This window comes from Ciconia boyciana, chromosome 26 (assembly GCF_034638445.1).
Source record: "Ciconia boyciana chromosome 26, ASM3463844v1, whole genome shotgun sequence".
NCBI classification, from domain to species: Eukaryota; Metazoa; Chordata; class Aves; order Ciconiiformes; family Ciconiidae; genus Ciconia; species Ciconia boyciana.
In genome coordinates this window covers 946525-959602 of record NC_132959.1, presented here as the reverse complement: position 1 = coordinate 959602, position 13078 = coordinate 946525, and the positions used below count along the sequence as shown (strand labels likewise).

Here is a 13078-nt window from a genome sequence, read left to right as displayed (position 1 = left end):
AGCGAAAACCCCTTTTTTTTTTTCCATAAATCCCACCAGGAAGACTCTTTGCAAGGACAAACCATACAAGGACGGTATTTGCTGCTTGAATCATTGTTTCTCAAAATTGGTGCGTTTCCCCTCCCAGCAGCAAACAGGAGGGACTGTCTGGCTGCGAGCAGCACCGGCGCGGTTGGGAATGCCAAGCTGGTGCCGGGGGGATGCCCTTCGGCTGCTGCTCTCCATCGCTCTGCAGGCAGCCCCGAAGAGGCCGGTCCCAGAGCATCGCCCGTCCCAGAGCATCGCTGGACCCAGAGCATCGCCGGACCCAGAGCATCGCCCGTCCCAGGGCATCGCCCGTCCCAGGGCATCGCCGGACCCAGGGCATCGCCCGTCCCAGGGCATCGCCGGACCCAGGGCATCGCCCGTCCCAGGGCATCGCCCATCCCAGGGCATCGCCGGACCCAGAGCATCGCCCGTCCCAGGGCATCGCCGGACCCAGGGCATCGCCCGTCCCAGGGCATCGCCGGACCCAGGGCATCGCCCGTCCCAGGGCATCGCCGGACCCAGAGCATCGCCCGTCCCAGGGCATCGCCCGTCCCAGGGCATCGCCGGACCCAGGGCATCGCCGGACCCAGGGCATCGCCAGACCCAGGGCATCGCCAGACCCAGGGCATCGCCCGTCCCAGGGCATCGCCGGACCCAGGGCATCGCCGGACCCAGGGCATCGCCCGTCCCAGGGCATCGCCAGACCCAGAGCATCGCCCATCCCAGGGCATCGCCGGACCCAGAGCATCGCCGGACCCAGAGCATCGCCCGTCCCAGGGCATCGCCCGTCCCAGGGCATCGCCGGACCCAGGGCATCGCCGGACCCAGGGCATCGCCCGTCCCAGGGCATCGCTGGACCCAGAGCATCGCCGGACCCAGAGCATCGCCAGACCCAGAGCATCGCCAGACCCAGAGCATCGCCGGACCCAGAGCATCGCCGCTCAAGCTGGCACCGGTGAGCAGGGGATGCAGGCGCCGGGCTGCCACGAGAGCATCCCTCAAAGGCTGGTGATACAGGAAGAACCAAAAGGAAAATAAGGATTTTTGTTTCACCCACCCGGGGTGTCCGCCTAGCATTTCCACCACCGCAAGCCCACGCAGGAGAGAGTCCACAGCCCCAAGGCCGGGGGCCGAGGCGAGGATTTCGCACGCGCGGAGAAAACTTGGCGGAGGAGGAACTTTCCGCTGAGTTTGCTTTGCAGCTTTTCCCTTCGGAGTTGCCATTTCTTTAAACTGGCTGAAAAATATTCACCTTCACCATCTTCAAAACCGCCAGCAGCAGCGTGAAGTAGCAACAGCTCCGCATCCGGACCCAGGGCGAGATGCTAATTCTTTCCTTGTGCTGCAGCTCTTGGACAGAGAAACCCTCTGAAAAGACAGCAGATTTACTGTCCAAACCAGAGAGGAACTCTCCAGAAGCAACAATAAACACTGGGAGAACAACGGGCAGTAAATTTAAACCGAGTGAAAGGAAACATATTTTAACACAATTCGGTTGTGGGACTTCTTCACAGGATGCTATCGTGGCCAAAAGCTCCGCAGCGTTCAAAAAAGAGATGGGATGTTTGGAGGGATGAGAAGAAAACCCCAGCGCTGCTCACCCCCGCCCCGAGCTTCGCACAAGCCGGTGCTTCTCGCATGGGAGCGGCGGCGTTCAAACCACATTCCTCTCCCCGTGCCACAAATAAAACCCAGGTGTTTTGATACAAATCACCTTTTTCAACCACCAGACCACGTTCCTCCTGCTGCTCTCAAATCCTGACTCCTGGGTCCTCGGCAACCCGGCTGGATGGGGACCATCGTCCCGGCCTCGGGGTTTGCTCACGCCGCTTGATAAAGTCCCCGCAGGAAAAAGGTGACTTAACAACACTTTTTTTTTTTTGCTTGTCATCGTGGGGAGAAAAGGAGCTGGCCGTGTAATGCTCTTGATCCCTCTCCCCTCCACGGGAAGGAAAACACCCCACGGCGAGTGCGGTCCTCGGATGGGATGAAAAGGAGGGATGGAGAAAAGCACGGCACCGTTTGCTGCCCTTCAAACTCAGCCCATGGAGGGGATTTAAAACTCCACCCTTTTCTCTTCACGTTCCTGGTGTTGGAGTCGGGGTTTTGGGGTGGGTTTATTTGTTTTTAGGTTGGGGTTTTTTTCCAACATATTTTTAAACCCAGGTATTTTCACATTTCCTGCCCAGGTGGCTGTTTCAGAACATCCGACCACGGGCTCGAGTTTCTGATCAGCATCTGCAAGCGCAAGAAACCTGGAGAGACTGCCCCGCTCCTGCCCGCCGCGCCGGCACTGCCGCCGGCTGCTGGGAGCCAACCCAGAAGCACCCACTCTGCACCGTGCACCGAGCCGGGCGCTTCTGGAGCTCCCTTTCCTCCCCCAGCAAATTGCTCTGGCTCCCTAATTGCCCACCCCGAAGCATCGGGATCACCCATGACCCTCCTCCGTGATCAGGTGGAATTTAAGCACCTAAATGTCTATATTGCCAAGCACCCAGAGCGCAGGACTTTTAAAAGGAGTTAAACTCCTAAAATAACTTAACATCTCGGGTGTTTTTATTCAATATCATATCCCCAGTCATTAAATCATCTTTTCTTCCTTCTGAGACAGCAGCCTCTTTCTCCTTAGCCTGGTTTTCCAAGGAAACAACGCTCACGCCATCCCGTGGTGCATACAGGATGAGAAGGCACCCACCCCACGCGGCGTCTAAGCCCACGGGACCTTTCCGTCCCATCGGGGCCGAGGCACCAACATCCCCAAGCCGCGACACCCCAGCGAGTCGCGCGAACGCACCGGCCGATGGGTTAAGCCCAGCCCTTACGAGACACTAGAGAATCTCTGCAGCCCTATAAGACAGACTGCCTTGCCCAAAATGCGACCCAAGGCCATCCTAAACCAGACTTGGGACAGCTCAAATATCACGGGGTGCGGCCAGACTGGAGCGGGGCCGGGCTCGGGGCCACCCCGGGCACCCACAGCCTCCCCCCACGCCACCGCTGTCCCCAGTGGTACCCGTCTCCATGGCGACCATCTCCACGCAACCACCGAGCATCTCAGCCGCTACACCCGGCCGGGAGGAACCGCCGCGGCGTGGGGGGGTCCGAGGGCATCGAAGGGGACCCACGAACCTGCTGTCAAGCCGACCACGGGCGTCGCAGCGAGCGAACGGCGCCAGCAAAAAAATCACCCCGTCCTTCTTCGGCACCCGGAAACCTCGGCGAGGATCAGGAGAGGGGAAATTCGGCATCGCTCCGGGGAAGCAGCGAGAAGCGCTGGGACGGAGGCAGCCCGTTAGCGCCCGCATCCCTCCCTCCTGCCCTACACCCCCTCGCGCGCTCGCACAAGTATGACTATCACAGCAATTAACACACATGCCAATTAACTACAAGCAGGTGCTGGTTAACTCTGTGCTGAGTAATTCATACCCGGCTCCAAGTAAATTGCTTTAAATTGGAGAGACGGGTGAGGGAGCAGAGTTAGCATTTTGCAAATGGGGGAAGAAAGAGAAAGCAAAGAGGAATCTCAGCTGGGAGATGTTTTTACAAAACAAGGAATTTGGGGGTGCTGAATCCACAGCTCCAAGAGCTGGGGAGGCAGGAGAGCTGATATCTCTTCCAAGTCTTTATTTCTGCATTTTTTTACCGACTACACGTGGTTCCAACCTATTTTACCTATTTCTACGTGGTTTCACCTTGGCATTGCGTGAGCAGCAGGGCTCTTTGCACCACTCCCCAATTTGTCCCTTTTCCATTTCCACTAAATAGCCCCGTATTTCTCCCTGCGCGAGCAGGGGCACTTAGAGTCTCACATCCACTTGCTATGGCCGTTTGCTATCTTTAATATACTTTGATTGCATCCCTTTTTTAGTTGCCTCCTTACTAAAGTTAGCTGTGACACGGCCGCTCCTCTCGAAGGCGATGATCTTAAGCTGTCCTTCCTTAAAACCCCACCTTGCAAAGCCTTGTGCTCTCAGCACGATGTCAGCTTAAATAAACCAAACGTTGGCTGCGCAGCTGCAAAGGAAAGATCAAAAAGATGAAGCCAAAAGCCTTAGGAAGATAAATAAAGGCAAATAAACGCATCCTCTCCAAAAATGTATTTTCCTTTGGAGCTCTGCACGGCCTTGCTTTTCCCAGTGCTGTCCCCGCACTCACGTGCGGCACCGAGGAAAAATCCACCCGTGCCTGTGCAGAAACACACGGTAGAGCCAGCGTTACGAGCGACGGCAAAATTTGGATGGGTTCATCGCGGCACCGGTTCAAGAGACGTTTTCCCCATCTCCATCCCCCAAACTGGGGCCAGCGCCACGGGGACGTCCTTGGCCGCGGGGAAACCTGCAAAAGCAGCTTCAAAGGACAGTTGGAGGCTGGGGAAAAAAAGGAAGGAAAAGGGAAAAGAAGACAAACGCTCTCCTGTGAAGTTGCTGAAAGGACCAACGCGGCTCATCTTATGGAGGAGATGAATGGGAGGATGTCTGATAACGGCATAGAAAGTCGCAAATTGAAGGGAGAAAAGCAGGTGACAGCTACAGAGGAGCACAGCTCAACCCAGCAGCCCGCTCTGCCCGGGCACCGAACGCTCTCTCTGCAGGACAAACCCACCCTTTACCCAGGATTTGCAGGAATTCTCCCAAAGATGGGTTTATCCTTACTTGGCTCCATCAAGCCAAGGGGCCGGCTGAGAGCAACGGGTCCAAACGCAGCGGGACGAGGGGTCCTCCCCACCGGGCATCCCCCCGGGGAACAGGGCACCGAATTCACCGAACCCAAACCAACATTTTTGGGGGCTCGGGGTTTATCCACATACAGAAACGACGGCAATAACATGCTGCGTGGACACCTTCCCCCGCCTTGGAGCATCTCCGGGCAAGGTGGGTCACTGCAAGAGAACTTCAGCACACAACCGGTGGGCACGTGGGTTACGAGGCGCAGGGTTTGTCCCATCTCTCTGCCCGCAGCAGGAGAGAGCCCACACCGGGGAAGTGCTGCTGTGCTGCAAACCAGCCTGCGAGCTCAGCCTTGCCATGGGAAGTGGTTTACACCCGCCGTGCCGACGGTGCACCGAGCCGCTGCCGAGCCCTTCGCCACCCCGTGCTGTGGTAGGGGCGCGGGGGGAAAGGGCTGAGCGGAGGGAGGGAGCGATGATGCTCCGGAGGAGACGACGATGCTTCAGCGGTGGCGAGAGCAGCCCCACGCCCTGCTGCAACGCTCCCCGCTGCAAACTTGCAGCTTTTACCGAGAAAAGCGGTTGAGTGGAGGCGCGACGTGGCTGCGCTGCCACGAGGAGCAGTCCGGCAGCACCCGCGCAAAGCTCAGACTCTCCACAAAAGAACAAAAAGAGCCTTAAAAGCAATTGCCAATAAACCAGCAAACCGCAGCTGAGGTGTCCAAGCCTCGGCCCGAGGCTCTCGGGTCTCACACCGGCACAAACTGACAGAGCCGCTTCCCTGCCTGCGGACAGGGCTGGACTTCCATCCCTTAAGGATATGGATTTAGTTCAAGTCACCTCTTGAACCCGACTGTTTAACTGCAGTTCTTGCCTTCCTGTTTCCTTTCGCGCTGACGGCCGGGCCTGCCTTTTGTGACTTAATTGTTGTTTTTTTAACATATCCTCCACACTGACACCAAGGACTTTTAGTTTCCTTCTTGGTGGTTTCTGGATCTGCAGGAGCAGCCTCCTTCTCCTCTGCAGAGGGGGGAAAAGCCTCCTTCCCTAAAATCCAGCACCTGTGTTCACGTTAATGTTGCTCTTCCTATCCTGCAAAGCCACCGGCGTGGCGCTTGCCGTCATCCCACCAGCGAGCGACCGCTGACGGACCGAGCCGGCTTTGCTGCGGGATGGGGGGCAGCGCCGGCAGGAGCAGCCCCGACTCCCCGGAGGGACGCAGCAAAGGGGAGACGCATCCACGCAGGGACGTCCTCGGCATCACAGCGGGCAGCGCGCGCAGGTGCCTGCGCTTCCCCAGCCCCGCTGCACGTACCCGTGAAGGACTCCGACTCACCAGCTTAGCATTGTTTAGCACCTCTTTATCTACAAACCGAGATCAAAACCGCACAAACATGCTAAAGTCTCCTCCAAAGCTTCTATTCTGGTTTCAGGATGATGCTATCTGGGTTCCTGTGTCGAGCCTCCAGATGCAGGCAGGGGGAGGGGAGAGGAAGGCGGCCGAAACGCGGCTCCAGAGCAAACCTCCCGCTCGGAAATGCAGCTGCAGGGCCCTGCTCGGCCAAGTCCTCCCCGGGGCCGAATCCTGCTCGCCCAGCAGGTGCAAATCCAGCGTCGAGCTGCAATCCCTCCCGCGCACCTGACGCCTGCAAGAGGGTCCCGATTTCCCCCAGGATCGGCATCAAAACCAGCGGCTCGGGTCCTCCTGCCTGCACAGGATCCGTCCCGCCGGCTGCAGGTACAAACCTCGGGAGGCTCAGGAGAGCAGAAGCGAGGCTGGATTCAATCAGGCCCCCGAGGAATTTGAAAAAGACACATATATTCCTGACCCAGATTCAGGCGCTCTCTGGAGAAAAGCAGATGCCAACCGCGCAGGCAGCTCTGCTGAGCTGTAACAAAACCACGCGCCGTGCCAAGACTGGCAGAGTCGGGGGGAAAAAAAAAAGCACAGCCCTTAAATGATGCTGGGGAACTGGCATTTGCCTGTGCAAGGGGAGGGGGGTGAAAGAAAGAATTTGAGGGGTTGATTTTCTCTTCCCCTGCAGCTCGTGCACCACGGCAGCACCCTGGTCCCCTGCACCCTGAATCTCACCGTTTCATCCCACGGCTAGCCAGGGATGCCAGCACATCCAGTGCGTCCCAGGCTGGGGCTGGGTGCTGCAGAGGCTGGGCGACGGCACGGCCGGTGACCTTCCCCAGGCCACCAGCGCGGCCAGAGCCAGCAGAGGCTGGAGGGGACATGGGGCAGCTGGCAGGAGAAGGGAGGCTGGGCAGGAGCCCCGGGCAAGGTCACCAGCAAGCCCGCGGCCCTGCTTGGCGCCGGCCAAAAGCCAACCGAGGAACCGTCATCACCCCATGGCAAGGCGAGGACATGGCCTCCGGGAGGAAAAGCCTGCGGGACCGGGGCAAGCCGGGACCCGCAGCCCCTCACACCGCGGGGTTTTCCAGGGTGGCAGCCGGTCCTCTCTCCCGGAGGGCGATGCCGCAGGGAGGGATCGGCGGGGACGACCCGGAGGGGTCGGACAGCCCCTCGCTAAAGCGACCTTTAAAGCACCCTGGGAACAGCAACGTGCAAAGACTGATGCAGCCGCCGGAAAAGCCCCGCGACCTTGAGCAGCAACCTTGGCAGCGGCATCCTCACAGCGGCGGTCACCCGTCACCCCGAGCCTGGCTGTGGTCTCCCGGGTGGCTCAGCAGCTTCCCGGGGGGTGCACCCTGAGGCTGGGCACCCTGCAAGCCCCAGCACCCCGCTACGGGCACAGCATCCCCTTTCCCAGCTGGGACCAAGCGCTTGCACGGGGCAGCCCTAAGCCACCTCCATCCCCATCCACCCTCCATCCCCAGGAAGGAGCTGGACCACGCGAAGCCCTTCCCTCCTGTCCTCTATCCGTCACCAGCTCCAGAGCTGGAGACCGGGGGTAATTTTCCCCTCTGCACTAAGTAGGGTTTTCTAAACGAAGGGAAGCGAGAGCCCATTATCCGGCTCCGTCGCCCACCCCCACGGCTCCCTGCAGGGCATGAAATAACCACCTGCCAGCTCCCCGTAGCCCCGCGCCGTGGCAATGATATCGCAGCTTCCCCTGTCACTATTGTCAGAGCAAAATTTAGATACCTGGTAATGAGGAGGTTTAATATGACAGATGAGAGGTTGACTCATTAAAAAAAACGAGCGAGAAGGAGAGGGAGCTGAATTGGGGGTCGAATCCTGCGCTCGTAAATCAGGAGGCTGTCAAAGTCATCCCCATGCCGGTGGGGAGCAGAAGCAGCTCTCAACCCCAAACCAGACCCACGGCAGGGACGATCACTGGTGCTGAGGCCACAGGGAGGAAAAGGAGGAGACGGAGGGGGAAGACGCAGCCACAGTTTTGGGGGCCACCCAGCCCTGCTCCCCACCGAGCTGCCTCCCACCCCCGGGGTTCGAGCCCCGGAGAAGCCTCAGCACCCGACGGCAGCAATGTTTTGCTTCGAGGGTTTTTTTTTTCTCCTCTCGAATGGGAAACTGTACAGCAAAATGCAAACTTGGGGCGGGGGCAGCCGAGGCTCCCTGCATCACCAGCACCCAGACCCCACCATCGCCCACCATTTCCTCGGCCACCTCCCATCCCGAGGGTGCACCCTGGGGTGTGCCTGTCACCCAGAGCAGCCCAGCAAGGTCCCCGCTGCCAGCACCCTCGCTACTGTCACCGGAAGGATGTTAATGACTTGCAAGTCCCAAAACACAAGATGCCAAAGGGGGACAACCCCTGCCGGGATCCCGCACGGGGGGCAGGATCCCACCACCGGGACATGGGAACGGGGTCCCCAGGGGCGGCTCAGCAGCGTGAAGAGGGTGGAACCCTCCCTGCAGGGAATTTAGGGGCTCTCCATGCAAGGGGACGGGATTTCCCCCAGTAGCAGAGGGGACAACTCTCTCCCCACGGTGGGTTTTACCCAGGGGAAACTCCATGAGACCCAACTGCTACTCCGAGCCACCCGCGAGAGCGATGGAAACCCACGGCAGTCCCACGGGATTCGGCAGAGAGCGAAACTGTCCTGGGGGGAAACACTCCTCTTCCCTCCCGTATCAACGGGATGGGACTGGGGATGCATCCTCTGCAGCCAGCCCAGGGCATCCTGCGGTCACCTTCCCTTCGCCCGAGGGCAGCGCGGCCCAAATCTCCATCCCCATCCCCGCAACACGGCCGGGGACCCCGCACCCCATCCCCACCCAGGAAGGGATACCCGAGAGCAGCTTTGCAGACCCTCCAGCACCCAAAGCACAGCATGGGCTCAGCCTGTGAGCCAGGGCTGCCGACAGGATGGAGACCCCCAGTGCCATCCCGGAGCTCAGCCCTCGAAGCACGATCCTCCCTCCCAGCGTGCGACCCCAGCAGCGCCGTTCCCAAAGGCTCAGCCCTTCCCCAAGGGCCACCAAGATCTTTCAAACCAGCCTCCCAAAACCACTTCTTTTTTTTTTTTTTTTTTTTTTTTTCCCACCCCCAAGCACTGGTGAGTAATAGCAGCAATGCCAAAAGTCACGGGGCTGCTGATTTTATTTGCATCTACCAACTGCTAACTGCATCCATGCCCAAAGCAGCCCAGCACATCCATTGGGTCCAAAGATGCGAAGGCAACGTAGAAGCAGATGCTGCTCCTGCATTGCCCCATCCCACACTCTCGGTCAGGGTTTACGCGTCCTAAGCTCCCAGGCAGGGAGCACTGGGCTCCCCAGGGGCTGCAGGGTCCAGCACCCATCTGGGCTGTGGAGGAGCTGGTGAAGCTGGTGAAGCCAGGAGCCCGTCGTTGGGAAGGGGATGGTGGTCACCAGCTCCACTTGACCACGAGAAGGAGGAGGAGAAGCAAATGAGCTTAATTTACCACTGATATGGCAATGCTGAATACTGGGAGGGTGACACCGGAGCAAGCCTCACCGGAGAGTCCCTTGGAGAGATGGATGGGAAAGATCTGGCCAACACCACCAGGAACGGGCAGGGCCAGGCTCCTGCCTCCATCCCAGTGCTCAGACTCAACCATCGCAGCTCCAACCAGTCCCTGGCACTTCCAACCTGGAAACAAAACTACCAAAACCGGTGCCCTGGCCGTCTGCTTTTCGCAGAGGTGGACCTGCCCATCCATCTGTACACGTCCCCACCATTTCCACCCCAAAAACCGACTTTGCTCCGTAGCCACAGGCTCATGCTCGGAGCATGCTGCCATCTAACAGCTGGAAGCTTACCGCTATTTTTTTTAGTAAAGCAAACAAAGGTCCACAAACAGCATTAATTATTTGGGACTATAACAGCACTACAATTTGCAAGCAGAGACCAAGGCCCCGGGCACAAGGAACCGAGCAGAAAGAGCTGTTCCTTGGCCCCAAGAGCTACAGCCCAAGTGCCGTGAGAAGAGAAGGAGCCACTGAAGCCCAGTAAGAGGCACGGACCGGGGTCTGGCCACCACCGAACCTGAACCGAACTCGCTCTAAGCGAACAGGAGTAACCGGGACCAGATGCCACACAGCAAAAACGGGTTTAACTTCCTCTTCCCCTGCACTGCCTTGAAAACACGGTGGCTCCAACCCAGCACCCAAATAACGTTGCATCAGCCGCCACATCTGCCGCTGGCACCAACACTCCAGGGAGCCCCGATCCGGAGCCCGGGCACGGCACTGCTGGAGCACCCTGGGGACCGCGGGGCACCCAGAGCTGCTGCAGCCAAATCCGGGGCAGGGTGGGAGAGGGGTACAAACTGGCTCGAGGTCCCTGGTCCCCGGCGTGACTGGGGGATGCCCGCCATGCCACAAAGGCTTTGCCGTCTGCCGGGACGAGACGCGGCCCCGCTCCCCCAGCTCACCAGCAGCTTGCACACGCGCACATCTGCAGGCAAAAGGCTGACAAGGGATGGGGCCGGATCCTCACCCCGTGTTCTCAAGCCACGAGCCAGCGAGGCGGGCGGGTGAGGATCCAGCCCCGGCTCGTCAGGCGGCCGAAATACAGCGAGACAGCTGGTTCTCAGCTGTTGCCGCTCACTCACAAGACCCGCATTCTAGACACAGGCGCACAAATCCTGTCCTACCCGCTCCCCGGCACCGGCCCGGCCGCACCACCGAAATCAAGCCAAGCCGCGGTCTTGCCCACACCGATGGCCGTCGCTGGCGGCTCCGGCCAGACCCGCTGGGTGACGGTTCCCATTAGCAGGGAGAGGCAGACTCATCCAGACCCCATCCTCCAGGAACAGAGGGGAAAATTATTCTGTTTTAAAAGGATTTTTTTTTTAAACCGACCCAAAGCTTGTGTTTTAGCAGGGAGGATTAAGGCAGGGAGGGAGTTCCCTGCCGGGGTCCCCGACCGGCTGAGCCCTTCTCCACGGCTGCACCAAAGGCCACGTACCGGAGGGGCGGTGATTTTGGCCAGCGCTGGGTTTTGGTGGTGCGGATGCTGCCCACGTGCCCCCCTCGGACATCCCAGCAAACCGCAGGGGCGATGCTCAGGAGAGCGCTGGGGATGCCCGGCCACTGCGGGAAATGCCAAAATTTGGCACTTTCCAGAGGCGCCGCTACATCCCGGGTCTGGCACCCTCCAAACTCCCGTGCCGGAGCACGCCAGCACGTGGCTGCGGTTGAAGCCAAGGGCTTGGTTGCGGGTCCCAGCCCGGGTTTCCGGAGGGACGGCGCGGAAGCCACTGGGATGCTCCTGTGGCACAGAGGAGATGGACCCCAAGGGCAGGCGAGAGCTCGGGAGCTGTCGCGAGCGCAGGAGTGTCACGGATAAACACCAGTCACGATTCCCCTTGGAAAAGGGAAAATATTGGGGAAAAAAGAACCCAAATAAGGCAGTTTTTTCTGCAGACTTGCAAAGGGGGCGAGAGAGAAAGCGTGGTTTTCAGAAGGCACGAGTTTGTGGGTAGAAATGAAAATATTTCAGTCAAAATTTTTGGCTGAAGGGGTTGGGACGTAAAAATAATTAAAATATAAATAAATAGCTGCCCAAATCGATTGTTTGCTCAAAAGAGGTGGAGGAGGAGGAGGAGGAAAGGGCTTTGCAGCCATCGTTGCCCAGGGCGGATCGTGGGCAGCCGTTCGGTTTTGAAAGCGGAAACCCAGGACCCTGCAGTGGGGACAAGACCCGCGGCCCCAAACCCTGTCCCCAAATGGGACCGACCCCGCTGCGACGGTGCCGCCCGAGTCGAGCAGAGGGGAGAACCCGCTTCGCCCACCCCCAGCGATGGGTAAAAAGGGTTGGGTTTAACCCAAAGAGAGAAGTTTATCCTCCAGCCCCGGCTGTGTTCAAGCTGTCCATAAGCATCGGAGCCAGGGCAGCGCACGCAAGCGGAGTCTTGGGAGGGAAAAACTAAAAGCACTTCTGAAAGATGCCGTCCTCCTTCCTAGGGGTTTTGGACCTTAATTTTCATAGAAGTGGATATTAAGATTATCAGCATTGTTAACGCTAACCCCAGGCAGGATCCGGGCAGTCCCTGCCCCAAAGCAGTAACAGCACAAAAAACCCTGAAAAAAAAATCAAGATGGAAAAAGTTTTTTCTAGGATGAGCCAAGCCCAGCGCCCGTCCCAGCCCCACCGCATCCAGCCCTCGTGCGGGACCAGCCGGGCTGGTCTCTAGACTAAACCAAACGTTTATGAAATGGTTAAGGGAGGAGAAGGAACAGGCGGGAGAGCCCCGGCGCGATGCTCCTGCCGTCGCCCCGCGCCCGGGCGGAGAGGTGCGTGGTACCCGGCTCACCTCCCCGCGCGAGCCGCAAGCTCCTGCTGCGCCGAGCACCCAGCCCCGGCTGAAAGGAAACGGCACCAAGCAGGAAGGTGTTAAAAAACCCCGGTACCAACCTCAGAGGAACCACAATAAATAACCTCCCCGACATCCGAGTAAATACGGTGGGCTGCTCCCCGCTCACCTTCCTGTTTGCTTTCGCAGATCCGGGCCAGGACAGCCACCTCCAACCGCCGGCTCCATCCCGGCGTAGCAGAGCTCCGGCTGCGGCACCACGGCGGCTGCGGCACCCTCCACCCACGTCGGTCCCCGGCATCGTCCCCGCCACGGGGGACCACGGGCGTGAGCTTCCCCAAAGGGCCGGATTTTATCCCCCGGGGACAGGCACCAATCCTGCATCCGAGCCCGCGCCTGCCGCGTTTTCCTTGCTCGTCTATATTGGTTTTTATTTTAAGAGGAGGAAATCCTGGCTCACCCACTCCCCGTCGGTGAGCCATGTCCTCCCTCCGTGCCTCAGTTTCCCCCTCTCTCCATGCAGCTGATCCTCCCAACATGGGAACTCCCCCCACTGCCCAGACCCCCCCCCCTCCCTCCCTACCCACACAGCCCTGGATAAAAAGCAACGGGTCCTGATTTACGGGCACTTTTGTGCTTTACCACAAACACAAAGAGGGGAAAAAAAATAAT

General features: G+C 59.1%; 1 protein-coding gene across 9 annotated transcripts in view; it reads right to left on the bottom strand.

Annotated features, from left to right (window-relative positions):
* The window catches only part of MEF2D (myocyte enhancer factor 2D), a 78130-nt gene that overhangs the window by 34925 nt on the left and 30127 nt on the right, over window positions 1–13078 (bottom strand). The gene's annotated exons all lie outside the window — the stretch shown is intronic.